Genomic DNA, 9723 nt, shown 5'->3' with positions numbered 1-9723 from the left:
AGTACCCCATAGGTACTTTTTTTTTTTTTTTTTTGAGATGGAGTCTCCCTCTGTTGCCCAGGCTGGAGTACAATGGCACCATCTCAGCTCACTGCAACCTCCGCCTCCCGGGTTCAAGCAATTCTCCTGCCTCAGCCTCCCAAGTAAGCTGGGATTACAGGCATGCACCACCATGCCTGGCTAATTTTGTAATCATTTTAGTAGAGACGGAGTCTCACCCTATTGGTCAGGCTGGACTCGAACTCCTGACCTCAAGTGATCCACCTGCCTTGGCCTCCCAAAGTGCTGGGATTACAAGCATAAGCCACCGCACTTGGCACCATAGGTTCTATTTTTTGGACCTCACCCTCCTCCTGCCCTCCACCCTCAGATAGACCGAGGTATCTATTGCTCCTTTCTTTGTGTCCATGTGGACTCAATGTTTAGCTCCCACCTATAAATGAAAACATGCAGTATTTGTTTTTCTGTTCCTGCATTAGTTTGCTTAGGATAATGGCCTCCAGCTCCACCCTTGTTACCGCAAAGGACATGATCTTGCTCACTTTTTTTTTTTTTTTTTTTTTGAGACGGAGTCTCACTCCATCGCCCAGGCTGGAGTGCAGTGGTGCAATCTTGGCTCACTACAAGCTCCACCTCCCGGGTTCACGCCATTCTCCTGCCTCAGCCTCCCAATAGCTGGGACTACAGGAGCCCACCACCACGCCTCGCTAATTTTTTTTTTCATTTTTTAGTAGAGACAGGGTTTTACCATGTTAGCCAAGATGGTCTCGATCTTCTGACTGCATGATCCGCCTGCCTCAGCCTCCCAAAGTGCTGGGATTACAGGTGTGAGCCACCGCGCCCGGCCTGTCTTTTCCATGGTGTATACGCACCATATTTTCTGTATCCAGTCTATCACTGATGGGCGTTTTGGTTGGTTACATGGATGACTACAATTTTTACAAATGGAAATAATATGTGTCAGTGAGAAGGTGGAGAAATTAGACTCCTTGCGGCAGTTCCTCAAACAGCTAAATGTAGAATTATCATATGAACTAGAAAGTCCACTCTAGATAAATATGCGAAAGAATTCAAAACAGGCCCTCACAAAATATATGTGCACATACGTTCATAGCAGCATTATTCACAATAGCCGAAAGGTGGAAACAAACCAAATGTCCGTCAACAAATGAATGGACAAAGAAATTGTGGTATATCCATACAATGGATTATCATTCTATTTATTTATTTATTTGTTTATTTTTTTGAGACAAAGTCTGGCCCTGTCCCCCAGGTTGGAGCGCAGTGGCGCGATCTCGGCTCACTGCAGCCTCTGCCTCCCAGGTTCAAGTGATTCTCCTGCCTCAGCCTCCCGAGTAGCTGGGATTACAGGCGCCCACCTCCATGCCTGGCTAATTTTTTGTATTTTTAGTAGACAAGGGGTTTCACCGTGTTAGCCAGGCTGATTTTGAACTCCTGACCTCAAGGGATCCACCTGCCTCTGCCTCAGATTACAGGCATGAGCCACCATACCCGACCAAATTATTATTGAGCCTTGAGAAGGAATGAAGTATTGGTACAAGATACAGCATGGATGAACTTTGAAAACGATGCGAAAGGTTACACATTGTATGATTCCATTCATATGAAATCTCTAGAATAGGTAAAGCCACAGAGGCAGAAGGCCAATCAGTGGTAACCAGGAGCCGGGGGAGAAATTGCTTATTGGGTAGTAGGCTTCCTTTTGGGCTGCTGAAGACGTTCTGAAACTAGATAGAGACGACAGTCGCACAACATTGTGAGTGCACTAAATGCCACTGGATTGTTGGCTTAAAGTGGTTAATTTTATGTTATATAAATTTCACCTCAATTTATTTACACTTAGGTAAGGTTTAATATCGTTCAAAAAAAGTCAATGACATTTAAATACGCATCATTAATGAAGGAGTTTAGTCCCTATTTTCGTCATAGGATTACATACAGTTGAGCTTAACGACTTAAACAGGCCAGCCGAGATGGCTCACGCCTGTACTCCCAGCCCTTTGGGAGGCCGAGGCGGGAGGATCACCCAAGCTCAGGAGTTCGAGACCAACCTGGCCAACATGGTGAAACCCTGTCGCTATTAAAAATATAAAAAATTAGCCAGGTGTGGTGGCATGCACCTGTAATCCCAGGTACTTGGGAGGCTGAGGCAGGAGAATTGCTTGAACCTGGGAGGCAGAGGTTGCAGGGAGCCGAGATCGCGCCACTGCATTCCAGCCTGGGTGACAGAGTGAAACTGACTCAAAAAAATTAAAATTAAAATTAAAGGCTTATACAACACATGGTCTTGGTATCAAGTGAACAAAAATGTAAATTTCATGTCAATTCTTAAAGAGTGAATTGGGGATGTAGAGGGTGGAGATAGGGGGATGATGGATGCCAGGAAGCATGTCCCCAAGGCAAGGCAGTTTCTCCCTCTAGATACAGAGGCCATCTCTGAACTCAAGGACAACACAAAGGACTCCTAGGGTTCACCCACACAGCCACCCACTTTACAGATGGGAAAGTCAAGGCCAGAGACAGCGGGGACTTGCTCCAGGCTACATGTCGCATGGAAAGCCACCGAGGAGTTAGAGCAAGGGCTTCAGGGCTTGAGGCTGACACTGCGCCCATGACACTGCATGGCCATGGGGGCTGCAGGGGGCCTATGGCTGTGATCAGAAGAGTAAAGTCCAAGCTAACATGGGCCTTCCAGCCTGAACATGTGGAAGGGACAGTGTCATCAACCGATTGGTTATCCCAGTTCATCCACGCCAAAGGCTCTGTATGAGTCAACCCAGGTCTTCCTTGACCGTCAGCCCCTCTGTGAAGGCAGTTGTAACTTTAAGAGGAAAACTCATTACCCAGCTGTTCTATTTCTGCCCACAGCCTTCACTGCTGGGCTGAGGTCATCAGTTTCCCCACAAGGGTAATGGCAGGAAGATGAATGTCTTAGATGCAGGGCATTCACGGATCCCCCCTGAGGGACCCAGGAGTGCCCAGTCAGGCCCTGGAAGGAGAGGCCAGCTAAGCTCCTGGACCCCTCAGGGCATCTCTTCTTTTTTAAGGTTTTGCTGACCCAGACCTGTTAGGCAGGTATAAAAGGGAATGGCCAGGCTCGGCCAGGCACCCGGACTCTTCCAGTGTGGTCTCAGGTAGGAACCTATGGGATGCTGGGGAAGACGGGAACGGGGAGGGCTTGCAGTGGAGGACAACCGGCGGGAGGAGAGTAGAGGTGATGATAAGAGATGAGCCAGGGGGAAGGAGGGGATGAGCATTTTGCCAGCACCTGCCTGCCCCAGGGGCTGCAGGGACAGCATCTCATTTAATCCTCCAAATTGCCCAGTGCGGTGGCTCATGCCTGTAATCCTACCATTTTGGGAGGCTGAGGCAGGAGGATCTCTTGAGCCCAGGAGTTCAAGACCAGCCTGGGCAACATAGGAAGACCCTGTCCCTACAAAAACATTAAAAATTAGCAGGGCATGGTGGTGTGCGCCTGTAGTCTCAGCTCCTTGGGAGACTGAGGTGGGAGGATCGCTTATGCCCAGAAGTTGGAGGCTGCAGTGAGCTATGATTGCACCACTGTACTCCAGCCTAGGCCACAGAGTGAGATCCTATCTCAAAAAAAAAGAAAGAAAGAAAGAAAGAAAGAAAGAAAGAAAGAAAGAAAGAAAGAAAGAAAGAAAGAAAGAAAGAAAGAAAGAAAGAAAGAAAGAAAGAAAAGAAAAGAAAAGAAAAAAAGAAACTCCCCCAAGTGATCTGTGTTGCATGCCCGCTGGATGTACAGATGAAGGGACTAGTCTGGAGAGCTGCTGGGACTCCCACATATCCACAAGTGAGACCGGGGAAGCCAGGATTCAAACCCAGATCAGCGTCCTTCCCCTGTACCACCTGCCTTCCTTGGTGTGTGGTGCCAGATTCCTGGGTTCGATCCCCACTCTGCCCTTCCCTTGGTCTGCAAAGCATCATCTTTCCCTCTGAAGACTCTTAGCGTTTGCATTCCACGAGCTACATTGTCTGTACGTTTTGTGGTTCATGATGTATTTAAGTCGGTCTTAGTTATCAAAGATACCTGAGAAGAGCCATTGCCTAGAGGGACAGGAGGGTTTTGGATTCGGGAGGGGCCTGAAAGTGGGGAGTCATCAGCAAGCAGGAGGCTGGTAGCCACTGAAAGGGATGGAACCTGGTGTCAGAGACCTGCACGTCCCTCAGGGCAGCTCCTGGCTGGAAGCTCCTGCCCTAAACCACTAGGCCCACGCAACAGCAGTGACACCTTAGCTTGCTGTTTACAGCAGAACCATCATTAAAAAAACAGTACAAAGGCCTGGCACCGTGGCTCATACCTGCAAACCCAGCACTTTGGGAGGCTGAGGTGGGTGGATCACTTGAGGTCAGGAGATCAAGACCAGCCTGGCCAACATGGTGAAACCTTGTCTCTACTAAAAATACAAAAATTAGCTGGGCATGGTGGTGGGCGCCTGTAATCCCAGCTACTCAGGAGGCTGAAGCAGGAGAATTGCTTGAACCCGGGAGGGGCAGAGTTTGCAGTGAGCTGAGATCACGCCACTACACTCCAGCCTGGGTGACAATAGCAAAACTCCTCAAAAAAAAAAAAAAAAAAAAAAATACAAGTGCCTGGCACAGTGGCTTATACGTGCAAATTCAGCACTTTGGGAGGACGAGGTGGAAGGATTGCTTGAGGCCAGGAGTTCAAGACTTCAGGGAGCTATGATTGCATGCCTGCACTCCAGCCTGGGTGACAGAATGAGACCCTGTTCTAAATAAATAAATAAAGTCAAGCAGCCTAATTGGTATAAACAAAGGCAACTGTCTTGCCTCCCCTACCCCCATTAGAGCAATTGAAAAGAAACTCAGTTCTCAGATGTGGGCATATGTTTCATTTTAGTGACAAGTAAAATGACAATATGTTTCATTTTAGCATCTTCACCTGACTGCTGGCACATGCATTTCTTTTCTCTTTTTCTTTTCTTTTCTTTTTTATTTTTAGACAGGGTCTTGCTCTATCACCCAGGCTGGAGCGCAGTGGCACAATCTCGGTTCACTACAACCTCTACCTCCCAGGTTCAAGCGATTCTCGTACCTCAGCCTCCCAAGTAGCTGGGATTACAGGCGCCTACCACTACACCCAGCTAATTTTTGTATTTTTAGTAGAGACAGGGTTTCACCATCCCGAGTTTGAGGCCAGGTTGATCTCAAACTCCAGATCTCAGGTGATCCCCCCACCTCAGCCTCCCAAAGTGCTGGGATCACAGGCGTGAGTGCCCGTACCCGACCACATTTCCTTTTCATGTGGATTTTGGTCTCATCTCCCTGGTGGTTTCCATCTATGTTAAGCAGAACCAGGGAAACTGGCAACAAAAAAGATGATGCAATGGAGCCATCAGAGGCAGTAAACGACAAAAGGAAGTTTACGTAGAGCTATTGTAGCTTCCAGAAGGGGCAGGGGCAAGGCTGGACAAGGCAGCTTAGCTGCCCAGGAACCAGGTCTCCCGGATGCTGGATACAGATTCCTGGATGCTATTGCAGAAGCCAGAACTCCCAGCTCAGTGCTCCCTGCTGACAGGGCATAGGAAGGATTAGACAGGAGTTCTTAACCTGGGGCTTGGGAGTCTTCAATGGGAAAACAATTCCATTGTGATTTTTCACTGCCTTTAGCCAAAAGGTTTCATCTTCTCCCCTTTGTAACATGGTCTTATTCATCCCAGTCTCATTAACAGTACTTGCAACTTTCTCTACAGTGGAAGTCACTGGTATTTTTTAATTTTATTTTTAACATTTATTTATTTATTTATTTTGAGATGAAGTCTCGCTCTGTTGCCCAGGTTGGAGGGCAGTGGCACAATCTTGGCTCACTGCAAGCTCCGCCTCCCGGGTTCACGCCATTCTCCTGCATCAGCCCCCCGAGTAGCTGGGACTACAGGCACCTGCCACCATGCCCAGCTCATTTTTTTTTTTTTTTTTTTTTTTTTTTTTTTTTGAGACGGAGTCTCGCTCTGTCGCCCAGGCTGGAGTGCAGTGGCCGGATCTCAGCTCACTGCAAGCTCCGCCTCCCGGGTTTACGCCATTCTCCTGCCTCAGCCTCCGGAGTAGCTGGGACTACAGGCGCCCGCCACCTCGCCCGGCTAGTTTTTTGTATTTTTAGTAGAGACGGGGTTTCACTGTGTTAGCCAGGATGGTCTCGATCTCCTGACCTCGTGATCCGCCCGTCTCGGCCTCCCACAGTGCTGGGATTACAGGCTTGAGCCACCGCGCCCGGCCTTTTTTTTTTTTTTTTAATAGAGACAGGGTTTCACCACGTTAGCCAGGATGGTCTCGATCTCCTGACCTCGTGATCCGCCCGTCTCAGCCTCCCAAAGTGCTGGGATTACAGGTGTGAACCACCGTGCCCAGCCAGTCACTGGTATTTTTAAATTTTCTTTTCTTGAGACAGCATCTCGCTCTGTTGCCCAGGCTAGAGTGCAGAAGCACAATCATAGCTCATTGCAGCCTTGACCTTCACAGTTTAAGCAATTCTGCCTGTTTCCCAAGTAGCTGGAACCATAGGCGTACACCACCACCCCCGGCTAACTTTCTAATTCTTTTTATTTTTATTTTATTTTATTTTATTTTATTTTATTTTGAGACAGAGTCTCACTCTGACCCCCAGGCTAGAGTGCAGTGGCACAATCTCAGCTCACCGCAACCTCTGCTTCCAAGGTTGAAGTGATTCTCATACCTCAGTCTCCCGAGTAGCTGGGACTACAGGCACACACCACCATACTCGTCTAATTTTTTTGTATTTTTATTAGAGATGGGCTTTTGCCGTGTTGACCAGGCTGGTTTCGAACTCCTGGCCTCAAGTAATCCACCTGTCTTGGCCTCCCAAAATGCTGAGATTACAGGCATGAGCCATGGCACCCTGCCTAACTTTCTAATTTTTATAGAGACAGGGTGTTGGTATGTTGCTCAGGCTGGTCTTGAACTCCTGGCCTCGAGCAATCCTCCTGCCTCAGCCTCCTAAAAGTGTTGGAATTACAGGTGTGAGCCACCTCCAGCCAGTCAATCACTGGTATTTTCATATCAAATTACAGTAGTTGCAGACATCTCAAAATATAATTAATTCTTACTGCTGCTCCAAAACTACAGGGCTTGCGAGACCTGCTGCTAGATTATGTTATTTGATGCATTTATAAAGAGGCACATCTATTACTAGATCATGCATTTTTAATATTTTATTAATTATATTTTAATGTCATGTGTTTCCCTGGTAATCCTACATATTTTATTGCTTGAATTTGAAACATTTTGTCCAATAGGACCACAGGTATCACCAGACAACCAAAGGGATTCCTGGCCTGTGAGGGCACAAGACCCCTGCCCACCTCCTCTCCTTTCTTGTCTTCTGTGCAACAGCCGAGCTTTCCGTGCTAGAATAGCGGGGGTGGACGACGCAGAAAAAAAAGTTCCAGCCAGAACTCTCTACGCCAGGCCCCACAGGGAGACGAGAGGAGGAGAAAGCGCCTGACTGTGCCTCAGTGGCTTGCCTGTTGTGACTCAGCTTCTTTTGGAAAAACCGGGGGTGTTGGCAGGAGAGGCTGTAGGTGCAGTACAGCGGTTGCCCAGCGCACAATTAGGAGTCCCTCATCTAAAGGCTGAGGCTGTACCCTTGGCCTTGAGAAATGCACTGCTGGCAAAGGGGCTCAGAGCCACACCCTCCCTGAACCTTCGAGAAGGTTCTTCATCCCCAAGACGAACTGGGGAGGCCCCTGATTTCTGTTTTTGCTCCCTTGAGCCTCCAGTTCCCCTCCTTCCTGGGGATTCAGTGAAACTGTTTGGGGTTTGGGAATTGAGAGACCCAGACTGTCCTCGTTTTAGGAGAGACAGTGATTGACCCAGGCAATCACTTTGTACCTGGGACCTGCTTGATGTCTGGTGAAGCCTGTGGACCCTGCTCAGATTAGTGTTTTTAAATGAATAAAATAGGCCGGGCATGGTGGCTCATGCCTGTAATCCTAGCACTTTGGGACGCTGAGGCAGGCGGATCACTTGAGGTCAGCAGTTCAAAACCAGCCTGGCCAACATGGTGAAACCCTGTCTCTACTAAAAATACAAAAAAAAAAAAAAAAAAAAAATTAGCTGGGCGTGGTGGTGGGCACCTCTCAGCTACTCAGGAGGCTGAGGCAGGAGAATTGCTTGAACCCAGGAGGCAGAGGTTGTAGTGAACCAAGATTGCACCACTGCACTCCAGCCTGAGCAATAGAAGAAAACTCCGTCTCAAAAAAAAAAAAAAGTAAAATAAAATACACAGAGCTACAAAGGAAACCAATGGTATTGCAATGCTGGCTGGGTGCAGTGGCTCAAAAACCAGTAATCCCAGCACTTTGGGAGACCAAGGTGGGAGAATCGCTCAAAAACCAGTAATCCCAGCACTTTGGGAGGCCAAGGTGGGAGAATCGCTTGAGGCCAAGAGTTTGAGATCAGCCTGGGCAACATGGTGAGACCTTATCTCTACGAAACATTTGAAAATCAGTCGAGCATAGTAGCTTATGCCTGTAATCCCAGCATTTTGGGAGGCTGAGGTGGGAAGATTGCTTGAGCCCAGAAGTTGGAGGCTACAGTGAGCTATGATTGTACCAAAGAACTCCAGCCTGGGTGATGGAGTAAGACCCTGCCACTGAAAAAAAAAATAAAAGAAAAAATATATTAAAAAACTAATTTGTGACATGGCAGTAAGGCAATAATAAATGTCCTTATTAATAAATTTAAAGAACGATATCAAAATGAGGGTTTAAAGAGACCATAATTTAAAAGTTGACATGAAGATAAACGTATTTTGAGACATCTGCAGCCACCCTAACGAGAAGTGAAGAGTTTTGATTTTTGCTAGAAGCAAACAGAGGCAGTGATGGTGCTACTGCAGTCTATGGCCTCTGTTCATATCAGATAGAAAAAGAAAACCAAGTGGCAATTGATTTCCTGTCCCATTTATTTCACAGATCCTGGTTAGAAACCCTACCTTTAACCTCTCCATGCCCCAGTGTTCTCCTTCATAAAATGGGCTTCCGGATCCCTACCTCACAGCCTTAGCGTGAGGAACATATGAGATGACAGAGGCAGAAACATTTGTGTTGTTGGGAGTGGGGGGCACTTAACTGTGAGGATTTATTAGCTTGTTTCACTTTTAAATATAACTTCAACTTTTATTTTAGATTCTGGGGGTATATGTGCAGGTTTTTTACATGAGTATATTGAGTGACACTGGGATTTGGGATCCAAATGATCCCATCACACAAATGGTAAGCATAGTATCAAATAGGTCATTCTTCAACCCTTGCCCCCCTCCTGCTCTCCCCCATCTAGTAGTCCCCATTATCTATTGTTTCTATCTGTATGTCTGTCTGTACCCACTTATACGCTCCCACTTATAAATGAAAACATGTGGTATTTGGTTTTCTGTTTCTATGTTAATTCACTTAGAATAATGGCCTCCAGCTGCATCCACGTTGCTGCAAAGGACGTGATTTCATTCTTTTTTACAGCTGCATAGTATTCCATGGTGTATATGTACCACATTTTCCTTCTGTTTTTTGAGGTTTTTTTTTTTTTTTTAAGACAGGTTCTCGCTTTCTCACCTGAGCTGGAGTGCAGTGGTACAATCATGGCTTCCTGCAGCCTTGACCTCCCCAACTCAAGCGATCCTCCTGCCTTAGCCCAGAGAGTAGC

This window comes from Chlorocebus sabaeus, chromosome 28, assembly GCF_047675955.1.
Source record: "Chlorocebus sabaeus isolate Y175 chromosome 28, mChlSab1.0.hap1, whole genome shotgun sequence".
NCBI classification, from domain to species: domain Eukaryota; kingdom Metazoa; phylum Chordata; class Mammalia; order Primates; family Cercopithecidae; genus Chlorocebus; species Chlorocebus sabaeus.
Note: the sequence above shows the minus strand (reverse complement) of the source record.